Source organism: Oncorhynchus gorbuscha, linkage group LG19, assembly GCF_021184085.1.
Source record: "Oncorhynchus gorbuscha isolate QuinsamMale2020 ecotype Even-year linkage group LG19, OgorEven_v1.0, whole genome shotgun sequence".
NCBI lineage: Eukaryota > Metazoa > Chordata > Actinopteri > Salmoniformes > Salmonidae > Oncorhynchus > Oncorhynchus gorbuscha.
Genome location: NC_060191.1, coordinates 52,413,802 through 52,438,429, shown reverse-complemented (window position 1 = coordinate 52,438,429; position 24,628 = coordinate 52,413,802). Strand labels below are relative to the sequence as shown.

The following is a 24,628-nucleotide window of genomic DNA, read 5'->3' as shown; positions in this document are numbered from 1 at the left end:
GCAGAGCACAAAACAGGAAGTGATCACGACCCATATCTCAGATCACAGGAAGTTTTCAGATGCGGTGTACTACACAGAAAGTAATCAATGACAAACATTAAAGTAACATGAAAAGATAAGTTATGTTACCCTCTGCTGTTACTAATTTATACCTCTAAGATTTTTCATTAGGGCCTATGATTGTCCGAATGAGGGAAGTGCATTTTGTAATTGGATATGCAAGCAAGTAAGTGAATAATGGATCTTTATGAGTAAAAAGCCTGTTTTGCATATGATAGGGAAAGCTGTTGTTTTGCATAATGTGTGGTGGTGTGGTGGTCATTTTTTAAACTGATAAATGTGTTTTCCAGCTTGTGCGATACACAGTGTGCATGAGAACACCCTGGTATGTGATTAAAAGGAGCAGTTTTATATCAGAAACATTTGCTTTAATCAGCTCTAATGGGATTGCATTTTATTTCTTCTGCACAGCCCATAGCCTTGACTTAAAGGGATATTCGGGATTTTGGCAATGCTAATTATCTACTTCTGCAGAGTCAGATTAACTCGTTGATACAATTTGTATGTCTCTGTGCTCAATACGAAGGAAGTTAGAAGTAGTTTTGCGAGCCAATGCTATCTAGCATTAGCACAATGACCGGAAGTCTATGGGTATGTTCCAGCAGATTAATTAGCAATTGCGCTAGCTCTAGTTAGCAACTTCCTTCAAGTGCAGAGACATTAAAATGGTATCCACAAGTTCATCTGACTCTGTGGAAGTGGATAAAGGGCCACATTGCCAAAATTCCGAAGTATCCCTTTAACTTCAGAAGCTCTGTATGGCACAGATTCCTTCCTCATCCATTTAATCAGCCCCCAACCAAAGAGTGATCACAATATAATTACTTTTATAATGAATTATAATTACTTTTTTTCCAGATAGAACTACACTCAACACATAGCTCTCATACCTCACAGATAAGATCATGGTATTAGGCAGGTTATTGAGTCTTGGAGAGCATGAAGAAAATAAGAGCTTCTCGAGCTATCCTCTTAAACTTCTCAGCTCAAACAACACTCAATAAGTTGCACTTATTACACTCTTAGCAAGAGTCTAATAAAGCAGAGTACTTCTATATTATTTTCTATGATATTACTTTGTCATAAATAAAGTTACTTAATTTATCATCTGGCAATATACAAAAAGGATTCCTGTAACTTTAAAGTACTGGCAAATCTCTCTGTGGCTGGCAACATAGGCCAATAGTGCCTCCGTGGCTGGACTCAGAGCTCAGAGCTCAGAGCATGGCCTCAGGTTATGCCGCTATCAGACAGATGATAAAATGTTAACAAAGAAAGAAGACATGAGAAAGCAAACGGGAGACAGCTGGTGCAATCTTACTGGTGCAGCAGAGGAGATGTCAAAATCAAATCAAATCAAATGTTATTTGTCACATACACATGGTTAGTAGATGTTAATGCGAGTGTAGCGAAATGCTTGTGCTTCTAGTTCAGACAATGCAGTAATAACCAACGAGTAATCTAACCTAACAATTTCACAACAGCTACCTTATACACACAAGTGTAAAGGGATGAAGAATATGTACATAAAGATACATGAATGTGTGATGGTACAGAACGGCATAGACAAGATGCAGTAGATGGTATAGAGTACAGTATATACATATGAGATGAGTAATGTAAGGTATGTCAACATTATATTAAGTGGCATTGTTTAAAGTTGCTAGTGATACATTTTTTACATGTATGGCAGCAGCGACTCAATGTTAGTGGTGGCTGTTTAACAGTCTAATGACCTTGTGATAGAAGCTATTTTTCAGTCTCTCGGTCCCTGCTTTGATGTAGAAGCTTGTGAGTGTTTTTGGTGACAAGCCAAATTTCTTCAACCTCCTGAGCTGCTGTTGCGCCTTCTTCACCACGCTGTCTGTGTGGGTGGACCATTTCAGTTTGTCCGTGATGTATACGCCGAGGAACTTACCACCTTCTCCACTACTGTCCCGTCGTGCACCCTCTGCTGTTTCCTAAAGTCCACAATCATCTCCATTGTTTTGTTGGCGTTGAGTGTGAGGTTGTTTTCCTGACACCATACTCTGAGGGCCCTCACCTCCTCCCTGTAGGCCGTCTCGTCGTTGTTGGTAATCAAGCCTACCACTGTAATGTTGCCTGCAAACTTGATGATTGAGTTGGTGGCGTGCATGCCCACGCAGTACAGGAGTACAGGAGAGGGCTGAGAACGCACCCTTGTGGGGCCCCAGTGTTGAGGATGAACGGGGTGGAGATGTTGTTTCCTACCCTCACCACCTGGGGGCGGGCCGTCAGGAAGTCCAGGACCCAGTTGCACAGGGAGGGATTGAGACCCAGAGTCCCGAGCTTAATGAGTTTGGAGGGTACTATGGTGTTAAATACATAGGTATTCCTCTTGTCCGGTGGGTTAGGGCAGTGGGCAGTATGATTGCGATTGCGTCTGTGGACCTATTGGGGCGGTAAGCAAATTGGAGTGGGTCTAGGGTGTCAGGTAGGGTGTCAGGATTTGGCCAGGGTTGTTCCGGTTTTTGGTCACTAGATGCCCCCATTGTGCCTTTTGACCTTTTGTTTTCCCTTGATCCCCATTATTATTTGCACCTGTGCCTCGTTTCCCCTGATTGTATTTAAACCCTTTGTTTTCCTCAGTCCTTTGCTCTGTGTTTGTATGTTAGCACCCAGCCCTAGTACTCTGTGAACTCTTGTTGATCCCGGTGGACTCTCTTGTGGAATTCTGTTTTTTGTTCTTGTTTGTTTGTTTTTGAGGATTTTTTGAGGATTTTTGTGCTATACCTTCCACCTTGTGGATTTACCTTTTTGTCTTGGAGGATTACCTTTGTTCTTGTGGAATTCCTTTTGAGGTTGTGGAGTTACATGTTTTCCTGAAGAACTTCACTTTTTACTTCATTAAATACACCGTCTCAAGTACTGCTGTGTCTGCCTCATCTTCTGGGTTCTGCCAACTATTTGTGGCTCAGTTGGTTAAGTGACTGTTTCTCATTCCAGAGACCCGGGTTCGTAACTGGGTCCTGACATAGGGTGGAGGTGATATGATCCTTGACTAGTCTCTCAAAGCACTTCATGATGACAGAGGTGAGTGCTACAGGGTGATAATCATTTAGCTCAGGTACCTTAGCTTTCTTGGGAACTGTCCCTCTTGAAGCATGTGGGAACAGCAGACTGGGATAAGGACTGATTGAATATGACCATAAACACACCAGCCAGCTGGTCTGCGCATTGCTTCTGGGCCTGCAGCCTTGCGAGGGTTTACATGTTTAAATGCTTTACTCACGTTGGCTGCGGTGAAGGAGAGCCCACAGGTTTTGGTAGCGGGCCGTGTCATTGGCACTGTATTGACCTCAAAGCGAGCCAAGAAGTTGTTTAGTTTGTCTGGGAGAAGGACATCGTGGTCCGTGTCAAGGATGGTTTTCTTTTTGTAGTCCGTGATTGACTATAGACCCTGCCACATACCTCTCGTGTCTGAGCCGTTGATATGTGACTCTACTTTGTCTCTATACTGATGCTTAGCTTGTTTGATTGCCTTGCAGAGGGAATAGCTACACTGTTTGTATTCAGGTCATGTTACCGGTCGCCTTGCCCTGATTAAAAGCAGTGGTTCACGCTTTCAGTTTTTCTTTTTCAAGACCTCTGCAATCCACCCTGGCATGCTGTCAATTAACTTCTGGGCCACATCCTGACTGATGGCAGCCCATTCTTGCATAATCAATGCTTGGAGTTGGTCAGAATTTGGGGGGTTTTGTTTGTCCACCTGCCTCTTTAGGATTGACCACAAGTTCTCAATGGGATTAAGGTCTGGGGAGATTCCTGGCCATGGACCCAAAATATCGATGTTTTGTTCCCCGACCACTTAGTTATCACTTTTGCCTTATGGCAAGGTGTTCCATCGTGCTGGAAATAGCATTGTTCATCACCAAACTGTTCCTGGATGGTTGGGAGAAGTTGTTCTTGGAGGATGTGTTGGTACCATTCTTTATTCATGGCTGTGTTCTTAGGCAAAATTGTGAGTGAGCCCACTCCCTTGGCTGCAACCCCACACATGAATGGTCTCAGGATGCTTTGCTGTTGGCACAACACTGGACTGATGGTAGCGCTCACCTTGTCTTCTCCGGACAAGCTTTTTTCCGGATGCCCCAAACAATCGGAAAGGGGATTCATCAGAGAAAATGACTTTACCCCAGTCCTCAGCAGTCCAATCTCTGTACCTTTTGCAGAAATCAGTTTGTCCCTGATGTTTTTCCTGGAGAGAAGTGGCTTCTTTGCTGCTCTTCTTGACACCAGGCCATCCTCCAAAAGTCTTTGCCTCACTGCGTGCAGATGCTCTCACACCTGCCTGCTGCCATTCCTAAACAAGTGGTGCCCCGATCCTGTACTAGTGGTGCCCCGATCCCTCAGCTGAATCAACTTTAGGAGACGGTCCTGGCTCTTGCTGGACTTTCTTGGGTGCCCTGAAGCCTTCTTCACAACAATTGAACCGCTCTCCTTGAAGTTCTTGATGATCTGATAAATGGTTGATTTAGGTGCAATCTTACTGGCAGCAATATCCTTGCCTATGAAGCCCTTTTTGTGCAAAGCAATGATGACGGCACGTGTTTCCTTGCAGGGAACCAATGGATGACAGAGGAAGAACAATGATTCCAAGAACCCCCCTCCTTTTGAAGCTTTCAGCCTGTTATTTGAACTCAATCAGCATGACAGAGTGATCTCCTGCCTTGTCCTCGTCAACACTCACACCTGTGTTAACGAGAGAATCACTGACATGATGTCAGCTGGTCCTTATGTGGCAGGGCTGAAATGCAGTGGAAATGTTTTTTGGGGATTCAGTTCATTTGCATGGCAAAGAGGGATTTTGCAAACCCACCATCGCTGGACCAGACAGGACTGGCAAAAAGTGCTCTTCACTGACGAGTCACGGTTTTGTCTCACCAGGTGGAGGGTCCGTCATGGTCTGGGGCGGTGTGTTACAGCATCATCGGACTGAGCTTGTTGTCATTGCAGGCAATCTCAACGCTGTGCGTTACAGGGAAGACATCCTCCTCCCTCATGTGGTACCCTTCCTGCAGGCTCATCTTGACATGACCCTCCATCATGACAATACCACCAGCCATACTGCTTGTTCTGTGCATGATTTCCTGCAGACAGGAATGTCAGTGTTTTGTCATGGCCAGCGAAAAGCCCGGATCTCAATCCCATTGAGCACGTCTGGGACCTGTTGGATCGGAAGGTGAGGGCTAGGGCGGTTCCCCCCGAAATGTCTGGGAACTTGCAGGGGCCTTGGTGAAAGAGTGGGGTAACATCTCCCAGCAAGAACTGGCAAATCTGGTGCAGTCGATGAGGAGGAGATGCACTGCAGTACTCTATGCAGCTGGTGGCCATACCAGATACTGACTGTTACTTCTGATTTTGACCCCCCCCTTTGTTCAGGGACACATTATTCCAATTCTGTTAGTCGCATGTCCGTGGAACTTGTTCAGTTTATGTCTCAGTTGTTGAATCATGTTATGTTCATACAAATATTTACACATGTTAAGTTTACTAACAAACTCTTTTGAGAGTAAGAGGATGTTTCTTTTTTTTCTAAGTTTAGTATGTAGTGTATACTCATTAAGTATGTTGTTTACAGTATGTTAGTACAGGTATTTGACCACAGTGTTTGTGCACTCTTTTACATGTACAGTAATAACCTTCTTTCTTAGACGCACTTGTGCTACCAGTGAGCCAATATCAAAATAACCCCCAAAAATGGTCTGCAGCTCATAGAAATAAAGAGGCAAAAGGAATACTGGCTATCAGCTCATTGCAGCATCTTCGGAACCTCAACTTATTTGGGTGAAGTTATCTCCTTTCTGACTTTTATGGAGAAATTATAGGAGCAGAGAGGATTTTATTGAGCTTTACTGAATTTGTCAGACCTGGGTACTCCTGAGCTCAGTTTAGCTAAGGCAAACAGGCATAGAGAGAGACATGAACCACTTGGTCTGAACACCTGACCAGCCAATTAAAATGATAGAACTAGAAACATTCTAAAATGCTAACACAGGTCTTATACTTCACACAACTTCTGAATGAAAACTAACCTTATATAGATACACACCTAACAGCACAGTACAAGTGTGTACATTGCACAATGACTCACAATTAGCAAAAGACATAACCAGGGGTGTTTTACTTTCCAAGCAATAGATATTGTAAGACAGTTGCAGTACGAAATGTTACTCTGCGCTGCTCCAGGGGAAAACACATTTCCCCCCCCGTCTATCACTAAAGTTGCTCTATCAGCCCCAGAGATACAAGAACAAAATAAATTGTATTCTGCTGTTCCAGCTTCCAAATTGTATTCTTAAAATGGGAGGTCTAAGGCAGAGAGTAGCCTTGGAAGGCTTGTATACAGCAGCATCTCTGCTTACTCTCTCTGGTTTCTCCACTGACTTTCATTCATCACATGGCCTGACCCCTGGTCGCTGCCCTTAGCCAGATACAGAATGGGTGCTATGATGGATGCCTTATTAGAGTCCTTTATTGGTGTACTTCAGCTGGGAGATAAACTTTGTAATTAATGTCTCAGTTTGGTCATCTCTCATTTATTTCAATCGGCTAAAGGTGACTCTTTCAGTCGACCGGAGAACAATGGCCATCGGAGAAGACAGGAGTTTGGCAGCAGAGCGGAGCGCAGGAATGCTGAATAACAATCCCACCATCCATCATGGAATCGTCCTGGGGAGAAGGTCCAAGGAGGAGGAGTGTTAGCTAACCACCAGAAGGGGGTGGGAAGAGTCACGCTGCAACTACTCTGCTGGTCAGCGCTGGCTGGACGACTCAGCATCAGAACACACCATTAGCTTCTTATCCCTGTTACTGTGGAACAAACAGAGACTTACCAGGTCTTCTTATGAAGCTTAATTCTTATTTGAGGACAGAAACACACAGTACACAACAAGCTCTTGTATTGTTTGCTTGTCCTGCCCACTAAAGCAGCTAGCTAGAGTTTTGAAACTCCAGCAGCCCTCCATCTTTCCTTGCTGCGAGAGGACAAAATGCTAACCCCAGCACTGGAGGTAATGGGATATGCAGTCATTAATTCTTCTGCTGGCTGGTTCAGGCTCTTTGACCAAATGACATGCTGGAACAGGGCCATGCTGATACAGTACTGGAGGCTAGCACCAAGTTTAAAGCGCTGCCATTACTAAGCCAGAGGAGCGCAGTATCCTGATAACACCACTGGCCTGCATGCTCTCTAAATGAGTCACAGCAAAACCATGAAGGATACAAACACAATGTGCTCTCTATGCATACACTGCAAATAGGTGGCTGAACAATGACATCTCCCAATGACAGATTTAATGCAATACCAGAACTTGCTATAGGCCTACAGTTGAATTGTGCAATGACATTTCAAGGGAACTCAAAGAAAAACCGAAGCAACTTCAAAGCTGTCCTTTGCTTGGAGGTCAACACAACAACCTTGTGTTTGCTATGGATCAACTGATGCAGTGTGGTCTGGTGCGCGTCATGCCAGGTTGGTCTATGGCATTGGTACTGTATTATTGGTCCCCAGGTCAACTGGACTAGCTTACTGTTGAGGCTGCCTGATGCTATGCAGGTAGTGGGCACTGCCATGACCCTCTCTGCCCACTGAAGCAGATGGTCAGTAATGTCAGCTTGTTTCCACTCATCTCCCAGCCCACCTAATGCTCTTAGCCCAGCAGTTATTCCAATGGTTCTCAAAAGGTCACGTCTGCCATGCTGAAGCCAACAGAGGTCTGTTACACTAACAATAACACTGCCACTAACCCATCATGTTTGGCAACACACTCCCCAAGGGTTCCTGTACTCTGTGTGTTTTGTTTAAGTGGCCCTGTCTCCAATCAGCTAAATCAACAGGCTGTGTTGGGAAGTGGAGCTTCAGAGAGACAGGTGCGGTGCATTGCTGTTTAATCTGCTGTCTGTCCGTCTGTCCCTCTGTCTGTCCCTCTGTCTGTCTGTCTGTCTGTCTGTCTGTCTGTCTGTCTGTCTGTCTGTCTGTCTGTCTGTCTGTCTGTCTGTCTGTCTGTCTGTCTGTCTGTCTGTCTGTCTGTCTGTCTGTCTGTCTGTCTGTCTGTCTGTCTGTCTGTCTGTCTGTCTGTCTGTCTGTCTGTTCGTCTGTCCGTCCGTCCGTCCGTCCGTCCGTCTGTCTGTTCGTCCGTCCGTCTGTCTGTCTGTAGCTAGAGTATTCCTGATAACTCTAGGAGTGATAATTCTTATTTGTTTTGTCTTTATCTGTTGTGGTCTAGTAGTCTTTTTTTCTAGCTAGGGCCATCTCCTTTAAGTGCTGTCTGTTTTCCCAGTGGCCTACTTGGTGTGTGAACTGCTGACTTCTCATAATTTGCAGATAGTTGTTGACACATCAACCAGGATCAAGGGGCAGGGCAATTTGGGACTTGTTTTGGAAATCAGTTACTGTATTGGGGGGAGGGGTTTCACCTCTCCTAGGCAATTAGCAATTAGTACATCGAGGTGTGCTCTCCACCTCTGCTAGGAAATTAGCATATATTGTTAGTTATTCAGTCTCCCCTTGTCATGTTTTGTCATTGATTATCATGTCTTGTCCCTGTGCTTCCCTTCTATTCGTTTCCCTCTGCTGGTCTTATTAGGTTCTTTCCCTCTTTCTATCCCTCTCTCTCCCCCTCCCTCTCTCCCTCTCTCGCTCTCTCTCTCTATCGTTCCGTTCCTGCTCCCAGCTGTTCCTCATTCTCCTAACTACCTCATTTACTCTTTCACACCTGTCCCCTATTTTGCCCTCTGATTAGAGTCCCTATTTATCCCTCTGTTTTCCGCTTCTGTCCTTGTCGGATCCTTGTTTGATGTTTGCTGTTCTGTGTCCTTGTTCCGCCCTGTCGTGTTTTTGCCTTCTTCAGATGCTGCGTGTGAGCAGGTGTCTATGTCAGCTACGGCCTGTGCCTTCCCGAAGCGACCTGCAGTCTGTGGTCGCGTCTCCAGTCGTTCCTCTCTACTGACGAGAGGATTTCAGTTTTCCTGTTTTGTATTTACCTAAGATAATATCCAGGATTATCGTTTTTGTTTAAGACTGGAATAAAGACTCTGTTTCTGTTAAGTCGCTTTTGGGTCCTCATTCACCTGCATAACACCCCTGGTTTATCAACGGTGGCTGTGTCAGTGGCGGTTGTGTCACAAAACTAAGACCATCGCCGAAACAAAGACTGTTCTGCAAGAGTTGTTAGAGGAAGGAAAGAGAGGGAGACTCCACATAACTCATTCACTTGAGTATCTTACCTAGTTATTTACAGATTATCAAACGTTGCTATTTCGTAGCTTTGTCAACTATGTGTGTGTTTTCTATACCTGTTCACACTTCTCCCTGTAGGCTTTACAGACGCTCCCCACCCCTTGCCTTCAACCCTTCTAATTTAGTATACAACCCATGTGGAATTCCGGTACTCTGGCAGCTTTTGGAAATGCTGATCCGCGGTGAGGAATGCTGAGTTCATCTCAGCCTATGCTGCCCTTCAGTCCCTTGACTTTTTGGCCCTGACGGTGACATGGATCACCCCAGAGAACACTGCTACTCCAGTTGCTCTTTCTTCATCTGACTATGTTTTCTCTCATAGTCCGAGAGCATCTGGTCGTCACAGTGGTGGCACAGGTCTACTCATTTCTCCAAAATGGAGATTTTCTCTTTTCTCTGTCTCACCTTTCCCTCACCTGTCCAACTCCTCATTTGAATTCCATGCTGTCACTGTCACTTGTCCACTCAAGCTTAACATTAAAGGCATCTATCGTCCACCAGGTGCCCTTGGAGAGTTCCTCAATGAGCTTGAGACCTTGATAAGCTCATTTCCTGACGATGGCTCACCGCTCGTCGTACTTGGTGAATTCAACCTCCCGATGCCTGCCTTCGATTCATTTCTTTACAACTCTCTCTCCGTGACTTTTTTTGACCTCACCCTTTCACAAGCCCCTCCAACTCACAAGGCAGGCAATACGCTTGACCTCATCTTTACTAGAGTCTGCTCACCTACTAATCTCACTACAACCCCCGTCCAGGTCTCTGATTAATACTTTGTTTCCTTTTCTGTCTCCCTTTCCTCCTAACCTAACCACTCAGCCCCTACCCAGATTGTCATGCACTGTCGCAATCTTCACTATCTCTCTCCCACTACTCTCTCCTCTTCTATCCTAACATCTCTCCTTTCTGTTAAATCCTACCTTCTGTCTCCTGATGCTGCCTCTTCGACCCTCCTCTCCTCCCTTTCCGCATTCTATGAGTCACACTGTCCCCTTTCCTCCCAGTCGGCTTGGCCTTCCCGTCCTGCTCCGTGGCTGAGTGACTCATTGCTATCTTACAGAACAGGGCTGCGGGCAGCCGAGCGAAAATGGAGGAGAACTAAACTTCCGAAGGAGCTATCATCCTTTCACTCCCTCTTCTCTACCTTCTCTTCCTCTGTATCTGCTGTATCTGCTGTATCTGCTGTATCCGCTGTATCCCCTGTATCGTCCTCTGTATCCACTAAAGCCACTTTCTACCACTCCACATTTCAAGCTTCTGCCTCTAACGCTAGGAAACTATTTTCCACCTTCTCCTCCCTCCTTAATGCTCCACCCCCCCCCTTCCTCCTCCATCTCTGCGGACGACTTTGTCAACCACTTTGGAAAAAAGGTTGAAGACATCCGTTACTCACTCAGCCTATCAAGTCCACTGGTCTCACTCACACACAACTACCCTACGCCTTGACCTCTTTCTCCCCTCTCTCTCCAGATGACATCCTACAACTATTGAGGTCTGATCGCCCGACAACCTGCCTGCTCAACCCATCCCATCCTCCCTTCTCCAGACCATCTCTGGAGACCTTCTCCCATTCCTCACTTCCCTCATCAACTCATCCCTGACCACTGGCTACGTCCCCTCTGACTTCAAAATGGCCTGAGTTGCTCCCCTCTCCAATAAATCAACACTTGACTCATCTGACGTCAAAAACTATACACCCTTATCCCTTTCTTTTATTTTCAAAACACTTGAGCGTGCTGTCTCTGATCAACTTTCTCATCATCTCTCTCAGAATGATCTTCTTGACCCTAACCAGTCAAGCTTCAAGACGGGTCACTCAACCGAGACTGCTCTTCTCTGTGTTATGGAGGCTCTCAGCACTGCCAAAGTTAACTCTCTCTCCTCTGTTCTCATCCTCCTAGATCTATCTGCTGTTTTTGACACAATGAGCCATCAGATCCTCCTCTCCACCCTCTGAGGGCTGAGCGTCTCAGGCTCTGCACACTCTTGTATTCCATCCTACTTGGCAGGTCGCTCCTACCTAGTGACGTAGAGAGGATCGGTGTCTGCACCACATACTCTCACTACTGGTGTCCCCCAGGGCTCGGTTCTAGGCCCTCTCCTCTTCTCTCTATACACCAAGTCACTCGGCTCTGGCAGACGGTCTCTCCTATCATTGCTATGCAGGTGCCACTCAACTACTTTTCTCCTTCCCCCTTCAGACACCCAGGTGGCAACAAGCATCTCTGCATGACTTGCAGATATCTGAACATGGATGTCGGCCCACCACCTCAAGCCTCGATAAGACTGAACTGCTTTTCCTCCCCACTCAAAGACCTCTGAAACACGGTTGACAACTCCATAGTGTCGCCCTCCCAGAGTGCAAAGAGCCTTCGCGTGACTCTGGACAACACCCTGTCGTTCTCTGCAAACATCAAAGCAGTAACCCGCTCCTGCAGGTTCATGCTCTACAACATCCGTAGAGTACGACCCTATCTACCGAGATAGAAACTAGATGTCGACCGATTATGATTTTTCAACGTGGATACCGATTATTGGATGAACAAAAAACCCGATGCCGATTAATCAGCCATTTTTTTAACATTAAATTACATTTATTTGAAATAATGACAATTACAACAATACTGAATGAACACTTTTATTTTAACTTAATATAATACATCAATCAAATCAATTTAGCCTCAAATAAATAATGAAACATGTTCAATTTGGTTTAAATAATGCAAAAACAAAGTGTTTTTGAAAGAAAGAAGAAAGTAAAAGTGCAATATGTGCCATGTAAAAAACCTCATGTTTAAGTTCCTTGCTCAGAACATGAGAACATGTCACGCCCTGGTCAAAGTATTTTGTGTTTTTCTTCATGTATTTGGTCAGGCCAGGGTGTGACATGGGTTTTTGTATGTGGTGTGTAGCTTAGTGGGGTTGTAGCTTAGTGGGGTGTTCTAGGAAAGTCTATGGCTGTCTGAAGTGGTTCTCAATCAGAGGCAGGTGTTTATCGTTGTCTCTGATTGGGAACCATATTTAGGCAGCCATATTCTTTGGTTGTATTGTGGGTGATTGTCTTGATGTCCTTGTTAGATGTTAGTTGACACATGTATAGGCTGTTTCGGTTTTCGTTTGTTGTTTTGTAGTGTTCAGTCGTGTTTTACATTTGTTTAAATAAACATGGATCGCAATCGACATGCTGCAGTTTGGTCCGACTCTCCTTCACCATTAGAAAACCGTAACAGAACATATGAAAGCTGGTGGTTCCTTTTAACATGAGTCTTCAATGTTCCCAGGTAAGAAGTTTTAGGTTGAGGTTATTATAGGACTATTTCTCTCTATACCATTTGTATTTAATATACTTTTGACTATTGGCTGTTCTTATAGGCACTTTAGTATTGCCAGTGTAACAGTATAGCTTCCGTCCCTCTCCTCGCCCCTACCTGGGCTCGGACCAGGAACACATCGACAACAGCCACCCTCGAAGCATCGTTACCCATCGCTCCACAAAAGCTGCGGCCCTTGCAGAGCAAGGGGAACAACTACTCCATGTCTCAGAGCGAGTGACGTTTAAAATGTTATTAGCGCGCACCCTGCTAACTAGCTAGCCATTTCACATCGGTTACACCAGCCTAATATCGAGAGTTGATAGGCTTGAAGTCATAAATGCTTGAAGCATTGCGAAGAGCTGCTGGCAAATGCATGAAAGTGCTGTTTGAATGAATGCTTAAGAGCCTGCTGCTGCCTACCACCGCTTAGACTGCTCTATCAAATATCAAATCATAGACTTAATTATAACATAACACACAGAAATACAAGCCTTAGGTCATTAATATGGTCAAATCAGTAAACTATAATTTCGAAAATAAAATGTTTATTCTGTCAGTGAAATATGGAACCTGTTCCATATTTTATCTAATGGGTGGCATCGATAAGTCTAAATACTCCTGTTACATTGCACAACCTTCAATGTTATGTCATAATTATGTAAAATTTTGGCAAAATAGTTCGTAACATGCCATGCGACCCAAACTGTTGCATATACCCTGACTCTGCATGCAAAGAACGCAAGAGAAGTGACACAATTTCCCTAGTTAAAAGAAATTCATGTTAGCAGGCAATAACTAAATGTGCAGGTTTAAAAATATATACTTGTGTATTGATTTTAAGAAAGGCGTTGATGTTTATGGTTAGGTACACATTGCTGCAACGACAGTGCTTTTTTCGCGAATGCGCTTGTTAAATCACCCGTTTGGCGAAGTAGGCTATGATTCAATGATAAATTAACAGGCACAGCATCTATTATATGCAACGCAGGACAAGCTAGATAAACTAGTAATATCATCAACCATGTGTAGTTAACTATTGATTATGTTAAGATTGATTGTTTTTTATAAGATAAGTTTAATGCTAGCTAGCACCTTACCTTGGCTCCTTGCTGCAATCGCATTACAGGTAGTTAGCCTGCTACGCAGTCTCCTCATGAAGTGCAATGTAATCGGGCCATGATCGCTGTCCAAAAATGCTGATTGTTATGAAAACTTGAAATCGGCCCTAATTAATCGGCCATTTCGATTAATCGGTCAACCTCTAATAGACACAGCGGTCTAAGGCACTGCATCTCAGTGCAAGTGGCGTCACTACAGTCCCTGGTCAAATCCAGGCTGAATCACATCCGGCTGTGACTGGGAGTCCCAGAGGGCGGCGCACAATTGGCCCAGAATTGTCCGGGTTTGGCCAGGGTGGGATTGCCTAGTTAAATAAAAGGTTAAATAAAATTTAAAAAATAATAAAAAATCAATTAATCTCACACAGGAAGCGGCACAGGTCCTAATCCAGGCACTTGTCCTCTGTCGTCTGAACTACTGCAACTCGCTGATGGCTGTGCTGCGCCCAGCTTGTGCCATCAACCTCCTGCAATTTTTCCAGAACGGAGCAGCCCACCTAGTTTCCAACCTTCCCAAGTTCTCTCATGTCACCCCACTCCTTCACACTCTCCACTGGCTTCGCATTCATTACAAGACCATGATGGTTACTGTACCTACGGAACAGCAAAAGGAACTACCTTTCACTATCTTCAGGCTATGCTCAAAATCTACACACCAACCCGAGCTCTCCGCTCTCTTGGCCCACCTCAGGTGTCTTTGCCCTCCCACCCCTACGGGCAGGGCAGCTCCCGCTCAGCCCAGTCCAAGCACTTCTCTGTCCCGGCACCCCAATGGTGCTACCAGCTTCCCCCTGAAGTTACTACAGAGTCCCTGCCCATCCTCCTAAAACATCTGAAACCCCACCTCTTCAAACAGTATCGTAAATAATCCTTCTCACCTCGACCCCCCCCCCCCCCCCAAAAAAAAAAAGAAATCACTTGCACTTGATTCTACTGATAGCTACATTATTGAGGAAAAATGTACTTTCTGTGCCTGTGATATGTGGTTGTCCCACCTAGCTATCTTTTAAGATGAATGCACTAACTGTAAGCTAAATGACTAACATTTTCTTTAAATGATGTCTCTCTCTGTCTGTCCCTGTGTTATCTATTCCACAGTCTGTGAATGGCAGGCAGGACTTCAGCCACTCTCCTATCAGCAGTGACACATCCCAAGGGTTACACAGGATATCCATTAGCCCAAAGCTGCCGTTTGACATGCTCCAAGAGAACTGCACTCATCCTGACACAATGCCATCTGAGGCTGAGGCCGGCCCGCGGTGGCGTGGAGCTAACTCACTGGGAATTACCAAGTAAGCAGCCAAAAAACATGTCAATACCTCTCTATTACAGAAACATGACTTGATATACAATATCATTTGCAGTATGTAGTAATGTTCAAAACTATCTACAGGTAGCTAGAGCCTCAAAACGGACATATTATTGACACAATATGACAGACACAGGTAACAGAATGGTATCTGGTTACTAGCTGCATGGTAAGACCTGCTAATACAATGTACAAAACTAACACCAGCTCAGGCTAAAAAGGGTCATATTTTTCAGGTAAAAAGACTGGTGACTTTCCTGCCATCTGGTGACCTCTTAAATGAGACACGGAGACATTTCTTCCCCAGAGCAGCCCTGTGTGATGGTGTCTCAAATCATTTGTGATTCCTCCCTCCCCAGGTGTCCTTCATTTCCATTCAGGTCACTCTTTCGACCGTGTTAAACAAATAATATTACACACAGATTGCAATACGATTGCAATTTCTCCGCTTGGCAAATTACACGGGAAGCCAGGAGAAATTGAAAAACTGGCAGCAGCACAGGTATCTGACAGGGGCTGTGACCATGATGAAGAGTCTTCCACTAAGCATTGTTTACTTGGCCAAATATCAGAGCTTTCCATAGTCCCCACCTCCTGTTCCCAGCCTGCCAGCCTAATAAACAGAAGGGGAGAGCTGCCAAAACTTTGCAAATAAGGAGCACCAACAGACCAATGATGGCTACAGCCTGTAGAACAATGCTGTTCTAACTGCCTGGCTGAAAGGTCATTTCATCTCTGCTACTGCTTAACTAGAGGACCTTAGCATGGCCTGGAGGGCTACTGGCCTGGAGGGCTACTGGCCTGGAGGGCTACTGGCCTGGAGGGCTACTGGTTAAAAGGGCTAGGTGGGTTTGGGAAGCCTAAGGATTAAAACCAGCCTAACCATCTAATATAATGATAAAATGAATATCAAGCCCAGCTCCCAAAAGACATCCATGACCTGGATAAATGCTTTAGACAAATGTACATGCAAGGAGCAACACACAAGAAACACAAGTTAGTATTGTATGGACACCTTCATTCCAAATGAATAGCTACATATCTGTAATAAGATTTAAACTGTGAAACACCAGGTCCCAAGGGAGGTCCTACCTTGAGGCATATTTTCCCTCACGCTTAAACAATTAGAGATCGGAAGAGTATATCTTGAACATGACCAGGTTATTTAGTATAAACATATACAGTAAACACACACATCCATGGTTAAAACACATCTGCTCAACTCAGAGAGAGAGAGAGAGAGCTATGACAGGAGTAAAGTGGTTATCTGAGATAAGAAATGCCTATCCTTCACCTGAAATCCTTTTTCAGACTCCACATTTTATCTGTCAGAGACACCTGTTGTAATAACAACTCAAATGGATGCAGAAACATGGAGTATTCACCTGCCAATATCCTTTTAGAACCACGGGGAGAAAATGAAGCTATATAATATCCCCCCTTTTAAGTCGTTCCTTGATGTGGAAATCTTTATACAAGTCAAGCCATCCGGTGAATGCAAACAGATTTCTAAAAAACAGCATTTCTCTATTTCTCATCTATGATTATGAATGGTAACTCCTCTGGAAACAAATGCATATAATATAAAAATAATTGTTTCGCTTTATAAGCTCATTTAAGTACACACATTTTAATATTACTCTAAACATACATTTTCTATGCTATTTTAAGCATGAGGATCTCAGCTAGTTTTCCTCTCTGTCTCTATCGATCATGTCAAAGCATCTCTTTGCTTAGGGGCCTTTCTGTTGTGACAAGCTCCAGACATGCTTCCAGCACCCTGTGTTTTAGGCTGAAAACCAGTGTTTATGTGGATGACAGAGGGTTTTGCCCAGAACTATGTGGTGTGATAGCAAATTGATCCAGTCCTTTTGAGTTGAAGGATTATACTTGACCTGTTGGCCTTGAGGAAATGTTGTGTTGATATAGCAGTAAAATACAGGTTTGGACCTGACTGGAGAATTATGGTAACGTTAGTAGCAAACAATTGATGATTTTTCTCTTTTTGGGGCTTTGGTGGATAGTTCTATTCTGTAATAGCATGGAATCCTCTGAGGGATTCATCTAGACATAACAGACAACTATACTGAGCGCTGAACTGTGGCATTTTTATTTTTTATTTTGTGATATCCAATTGTGATCTTGTCTTATTGCTGCAACCCCCCGATGGGCTCGAGATAGGCGAAGGGTGAGTCATGGGTCAACCCGCCCGCTTAACCCGGAAGCCAGCTGCACCAATGTGTCGGAGGAAACACCATCCAACTGGCGACCGAGGTCAGCCTGCAGTCGCCTGGCCTGTCAGAAGGAGTCACTAGACAGAAAGGAGCAAAGTCAAAAAAACCTGGCCAAACTCTCACGACGCTGGGCCAATTGTGCGCCGCCCTATGGGACTCCTGGTCACGGCCAGTTGTGACACAACCTGGGATCAAACCCAGGTCTGTAGTGTCGCCTCAAACACTGCAGCGCAGTGCCTTAGACCGCTTGCACCACTTGGAAGGCCCTGTGGCTTTAAAAAAAATTATATACAGTATGTCTTTGCTTTACTTGCATACTTGGGCATACTGTTTCACAGGATTTCAAATGAGGCTACTGTGGCATGCATTTGTAGTGTTAATTGTTCAGAGTAAATGACTCACGGACACTAGAGAAGCTTAACCAAGTTGAATTCTTCCCAAAGGGTCGACACAGCTGTATTCAAATAAAGACATGTTTCCACCACTACAAGTATATATACTCCACTTTAGACACTCCTAGTTCTCTACAATCCTTACATCTTATGGTTCCACAGGAAGAGGGTAATAGGATAATAAACCATCATTTCATCATTTCTCCCTTCAGGGGATCTTACCTGACCTCAACCCCTCCTTCGCCTAATCCACAGTCCATCCGCTTCCCCTATAATAATCCTGTGACTTCCTCCTGTCCACCCAACACATTCCAAGACATCTGTCTTTTCTGATGTACTTCTGATGTAAAAAAAACAGTCTCTTACTCTCCTTAATATACTATGCTTCTGATCTATCATGTCTCTAGTATATCAATGTTCAAAGTTTACCCCGTGAGCAAGAATGTGAATAAGTCAGCATCAAATCATGTATCTCTATATTGCAACAGCAGTGTAATGCCACACAGATGCTGCTTTTTAAAGTAAAAGGAGAATCTCATTCGGTATATGATCAGAGATATGTGAAACATTAAGAAATTAGGACGGATAAGAGTAATTTAAAAAAATCTTCCACACAAACCTTTCTCAGAGCATCAGTTCTGTATTAGCAGGGCTTGACTGTAAGTGTTTTAATGTGGTATTGATTAGTGGGGTCATTAGCACTGATTACAATCTTCAGCTATCATCCCAGTGCTCTTTGAGTGTTTGGACTGTAGATGAGCTGACCGGAGGGAGAGCAGGGAGAGCAGAGCAGCCCGTGGAGGGGACGGGAGGAATGTTACATGCAGAGTAGCAGGCAGTGCTTGATAGGCTAGCTGTGATTTAGTGTTCCCCAGCCAGGGCAGTGCTGTTGATTGAGGAGAGCATTACATCACAGTTGATAGATCCGAGAGAGAGAGAGAGAGAGAGAGGCCCACAGCAGAGTGGAGCTCCATCAACGGCTTCTGACAGTGGCGTTGGTTCTGTTGACAACTGATGGAAATGGGCTGGTGAAGAAAACACTGAAATTATGCACACAAACAATGTGTACACACACACACGGAAGCACAGACACATAAGGAATAGCACACCTAACTAAATAACAACGAGACTGCGGTTCTAAGATAAATTATATGTTTGACTGTCTGTCACTGTTTCTAAGGTATATATTTTGGCAGCAGCAGTACCAGACTGAGACAGTGTTTATATGACAACCCACACAGACTAAGACCTCCTCTGAATACATGACTGCAGTCAATATGGAGGGTCAAACCATAACAGAACAACAAAAAGACAGCTGCTCAATACATATGGAATTACATTTTTTTTAAAGCATTTCAATTATATATATTTTGAAGAATGTCTTTGAAATCATTAAGGATCTATGTAATCATCCACCCATATACCAAAACATTTAGCAATTCTTACGATTCATAATTGTATTGTAATTGTGTATAGTTTCCGGAGAACACAACGATTCCCTCTACAGCACCACCTTTCCTCTCCCACCCAGCTGCAACAGCAGCACCACAGCAAATCCTGCTATTGGGCCAAAATACCAATTATTATCAACACAAATGCTAATGTGACCTTTAATATAAATACAACATTATGAATGAGATTTGAATTCAATAGCTGTCAGGCATGAAACACATTTGCTCATTTGACAGGGACCTACAGCAATGTCTATGTAGATTAATTGAAGTCAGACTAGTTTAGTGCTATAAAATACAAACATGTCAGTGGATTTAACAACGCTAGACAAACATTGTATTGGGTTGATAATGCTGCCTGCACAAGGATTTGACTGTTTTGATGATGTGAGACAGACACTAGTTTATGCATATGCATAATAGGCAATTTCTCTGGTCAACATCAAATTCTCTTGTAGTAGAAAGACATTGACAACATAAACTGGACATTGTCCCTGACCTTGCAACCAGATTCCACAATAACTCAAAAGACGTTTTTTGTGGCAAAAGACTATTCCCCCAATATCCTAAAATGAAATGGAACAGAGACTTTGGCTAAGAGGAACATGTGTCACATATCCAATTAGCTGCAGAGAGCTCAGCGATACAAATGAACAGCGATAAAAATGCCTTCAATTTCCTTTATCAGACAGTAGAACTCCCAGCCACTGATCCTCAATAAGACAGAGGTTCCCCTCTTTCCACTGAGATTCTCTGCCTCTAACCCTATTACAGGGGCTGAGTCACTGGCTTACTGGGGCTCTCTCATGCTGTCCCTGGAAGGGGTGCGTCACCTGAGTGGGTTGATTCACTGATGTGGTCATCCTGTCTGGGTTGGCGTCCCCCCTTGGGTTGTGCCATGGTGGAGATCTTTGTGGGCTATACTCAGCCTTGTCTCAGGATGGTAAGTTGGTGGTTGAAGATATCCCTCTAGTGGTGTGGAGGCTGTGCTTTGGCAAAGTGGGTGGGGTTATATCCTTCCTGTTTGGCCCTGTCCGGGGGTGTCCTCGGATGGGGCCACAGTGTCTCCTGACCCCCTCCTGTCTCAGCCTCCAGTATTTATGCTGCAGTAGTTTGTGTCGGGGGGCTAGGGTCAGTTTGTTATATCTGGACTACTTCTCCTGTCCTATTCGGTGTCCTGTGTGAATCTAAGTGTGCGTTCTCTAATTCTCTCCTTCTCTTTCTTTCTCCATGCTGGTCATTTATGAACATTTGAACATCTTGGCCATGTTCTGTTATAATCTCCACCCGGCACAGCCAGAAGAGGACTGGCCACCTCACATAGCCTGGTTCCTCTCTCGGTTTTGGCCTTTCTAGGGAGTTTTTCCTAGCCACCGTGCTTCTACACCTGCATTGCTTGCTGTTTGGGGTTTTAGGCTGGGTTTCTGTACAGCACTTTGAGATATCAGCTGATGTACGAAGGGCTATATAAATAAATTTGATTTGATTTGACACTGGGAGATGACAGGACGCTAGTAGTGTGTGGTGGTGCTATGTTATATAGGTCTGAGATGAGGGATATCTCTGTTCCACACATCACCACACTGACTCCATAGCACTGTTCCATACAATACACTCTCTCTCACATGAACACGCACACATAACTCTCTTCCATACCTAAAAACTCACTCACTCACTCACTCACTCACTCACTCACTCACTCACTCACTCACTCACTCACTCACTCACTCACTCACTCACTCACTCACCTGAACTGAACACACACTTCACAGACAGTGGAATGTCAATCATGACTCTGATAGTAATAGATACACATTGTAATAAATGCATAAGACTATTCCCTCAGTGTCGTGAGGATACACACACACACTAGCACGCACACGTGAGGCGGCAGGAAGCCTAGTGGTTAGGGAGTTGGACTTTTAACTGAAAGTTGCTTGATCGATTCCCCGAGCTGACAAGGTAAAAATCTGTCGGTCTGCCCCTGAACAAGGCAGTTAACCCATTGTTCCTAGGCCTTCATTATAAATAAGAATTTGTTCTTAACTGACTTGCCTAGTTAAAAAAATTTTTTTACACACACACAATAAGGCCCATGGCAATATTACTGGTACAATAATTGTGTCAAGCAACTCATTATCTCACTTAATGGTATTGGCATAATTAAGTCATGCAAGAGTGTCATACCACCCTAAACTATTAATGACAATAATACTCCCTGCCTGCAGTGTAATCTAAATACACATCAAACATGCCTTTGGATGTACTATCATTTAAACATATTACACAGTACAACCACAAACCTGAGAGTTATTCACTTAATTCTAAAATAACCTGCTTTCTGAATAACCAGGCCCACAGCCTAAATGTAACGGTTTTCTAGGTGTGGTGAAGGAGTCGGACCAAACTGCAGCGTGTAGATTGCGATCCATGTTTAATGAACAAAAAACGTAACACAAATCTAAAACACAAACACTACAAAACAAGGAACGTAACGAAAACCGAAAACAGCCTATACTAGTGAAAACTAACCCAGACAGGAACAAGGACACTAAGGACAATCACCCACGACAAACTCAGAATATGGCTGCCTAAATATGGTTCCCAATCAGAGACAACGATAAACACCTGCCTCTGATTGAGAAGCACTCCAGACAGCCATAGACCTTGCTAGATCACCCCACTAGCTACAATCCCAATACATACACACCAAAACCCAAATACAAAACACACCACAATACAAAAACCCCATGCCACACCCTGGCCTGACCCAATACATGAAGATAAACACTAAATACTTCGACCAGGGCGTGACAGAACCCCCCCCCCCCCCTAAGGTGCGGACTCCCGAACGCACCTCAAAACAATAGGGAGGGTCCGGGTGGGCGTCTGTCCATGGTGGCGGCTCCGGCGCGGGACGTGGACCCCACTCAGTTAATGTCTTAGTCCCCTCTCCTTGCGTCCCTGGATAGTCCACCCTCGCCGCCAACCATAGCCTAGTAGTCCTCACCCAGAACCCCACTGGACTGAGGAGCAGATCGGGACTGAAGGACAGCTCGGGACTGAAGGACAGCTCGGGACTGAAGGACAGCTCGGGACTGAAGGACAGCTCGGGACTGAAGGACAGCTCGGGACTGAAGGACAGCTCGGGAGTGAGAGGAAGCTCGGGAGTGAGAGGAAGCTCGGGAGTGAGAGGAAGCTCGGGAGTGAGAGGAAGCTCGGGAGTGAGAGGAAGCTCGGGAGTGAGAGGAAGCTCGGGAGTGAGAGGAAGCTCGGGAGTGAGAGGAAGCTCGGGAGTGAGAGGAAGCTCGGGAGTGAGAGGAAGCTCGGGAGTGAGAGGAAGCTCGGGCAGGTAGATAGATCTACCAGATCCTGGCTGGCTGGTGGTCTCAGCAGATCCTGGCTGACTGGCGGATCCTGGCCGATCTGGCGGATCCTGGCCGATCTGGCGGATCCTGGCCGATCTGGCGGATCCTGGCAGATCGGCATTTCTGGCAGATCCTGGCCAACTGGCAGTTCTGGCGGCGCTGGGCAGACTGGTGGCGCTGGGCAGACTGGCGGCGCTGGGCAGACTGGCGGCACTGGTGGCGCTGGGCAAACTCAAAGATCTTGCTGCTCCATGCTGACTGTCGGCTCTGGCTGCTCCACGCTGACTGGCGGCTCTGGCTGCTCCATGTGAGCTGACAGCTCTGGCCGCTTCTTACAGACTGGCAGCTCCTTGCAGACTGACAGCTCCTTGCAGACTGACATCTCTGGCTGCTTCATGCAGACTGACAGCTCCTTGCAGACTGACATCTCTGGCTGCTTCATGCAGACTGACAGCTCTGGCTGCTTCATGCAGAATGACAGCTCTGGCTGCTTCATGCAGAATGACCGCTCTGGCTGCTTCATGCAGAATGACCGCTCTGGCTGCTTCATGCAGACTGACAGCTCTGGCTGCTCCATGCAGATCTGGAAGATTCTGGCTGACTGGCGGATCCTGGCCGACTGGCGGATCCTGGCCGACTGGCGGATCCTGGCCGACTGGCGGATCCTGGCCGACTGGCGGATCCTGGCCGACTGGCGGATCCTGGCCGACTGGCGGATCCTGGCCGACTGGCGGATCCTGGCCGACTGGCGGATCCTGGCCGACTGGCGGATCTGGCGGCGCTGGGCAGACTGGCGGCACTGGCGGTGCTGGGCAGACTGGCGGCGCTGGGCAGACTGGCGGCGCTGGGCAGACTGGGGGCACTGGCGGCGCTGGGCAGACTGGCGGCGCTGGGCAGACTGGGGGCACTGGCGGCGCTGGGCAGACGGGGGCACTGGCGGCGCTGGGCAGACTGGCGGCGCTGGGCAGACTGGGGGCTCTGGCGGCGCTGGGCAGACTGGGGGCTCTGGCGGCGCTGGGCAGACTGGGGGCTCTGGCGGCACTGGGCAGACTGGCGGCGCAGGGCAGACTGGTGGCGCGGGCGGCGCTGGGCAGACTGGCGGCGCTGGGCAGACTGGGGGCACTGGCGGCGCTGGGCAGACGGGGGCACTGGCGGCGCTGGGCAGACTGGCGGCGCTGGGCAGACTGGCGGCGCTGGGCAGACTGGGGGCAGACTGGCGGCGCTGGGCAGACTGGGGGCTCTGGCGGCGCTGGGCAGACTGGCGGCGCAGGGCAGACTGGCGGCGCTGGGCAGACTGGCGGCACTGGTGGTGCTGGGCAGACTGGCGGCGCTGGGCAGACTGGCGGCGCTGGGCAGACTGGCGGCGCTGGGCAGACTGGCGGCACTGGGGGCGCTGGGCAGACTGAAAGATCTGGCTGCTCCATGCTGACTGTTGGCTCTGGCTGCTCCACGCTGACTGGCGGCTCTGGCTTCTCCACGCTGACTGGCGGCTCTGGCTGATCCATGTGGGCTGACAGATCTGGCGGCTTCTTACAGACTGGCAGCTCCTTGCAGACTGACAGCTCCTTGCAGACTGACAGCTCCTTGCAGACTGGCAGGTCCTTGCAGACTGGCAGCTCCTTGCAGACTGGCAGCTCCTTGCAGACTGGCAGCTCCTTGCAGATTGGCAGCTCATTGCAGACTGACAGCTCCTTGCAGACTGACAGCTCTGGCTGCTTCATGCAGACTGACAGCTCTGGCTGCTTCATGCAGACTGACAGCTCTGGCTGCTTCATGCAGACTGACAGCTCTGGCTGCTTCATGCAGAATGACCGCTCTGGCTGCTTCATGCAGAATGACCGCTCTGGCTGCTTCATGCAGAATGACAGCTCTGGCTGCTTCATGCAGAATGACAGCTCTGGCTGCTTCATGCAGAATGACCGCTCTGGCTGCTTCATGCAGACTGACAGCTCTGGCTGCTCCATGCAGATCTGGAAGATTCTGGCTGACTGGCGGATCCTGGCTGACTGGCGGATCCTGGCTGACTGGCGGATCCTGGCTGACTGGCGGATCCTGGCCGACTGGCGGATCCTGGCCGACTGGCGGATCCTGGCCGACTGGCGGATCCTGGCCGACTGGCG

The 24,628-nt window shown here is 46.5% G+C and overlaps 1 protein-coding gene across 4 annotated transcripts in view; it reads right to left on the bottom strand.

Moving 5' to 3' along the window:
- Positions 1 to 24,628, bottom strand: part of LOC124005788 (cell adhesion molecule 1-like) — a 181,903-nt gene that overhangs the window by 91,539 nt on the left and 65,736 nt on the right. The window lies entirely within an intron of this gene.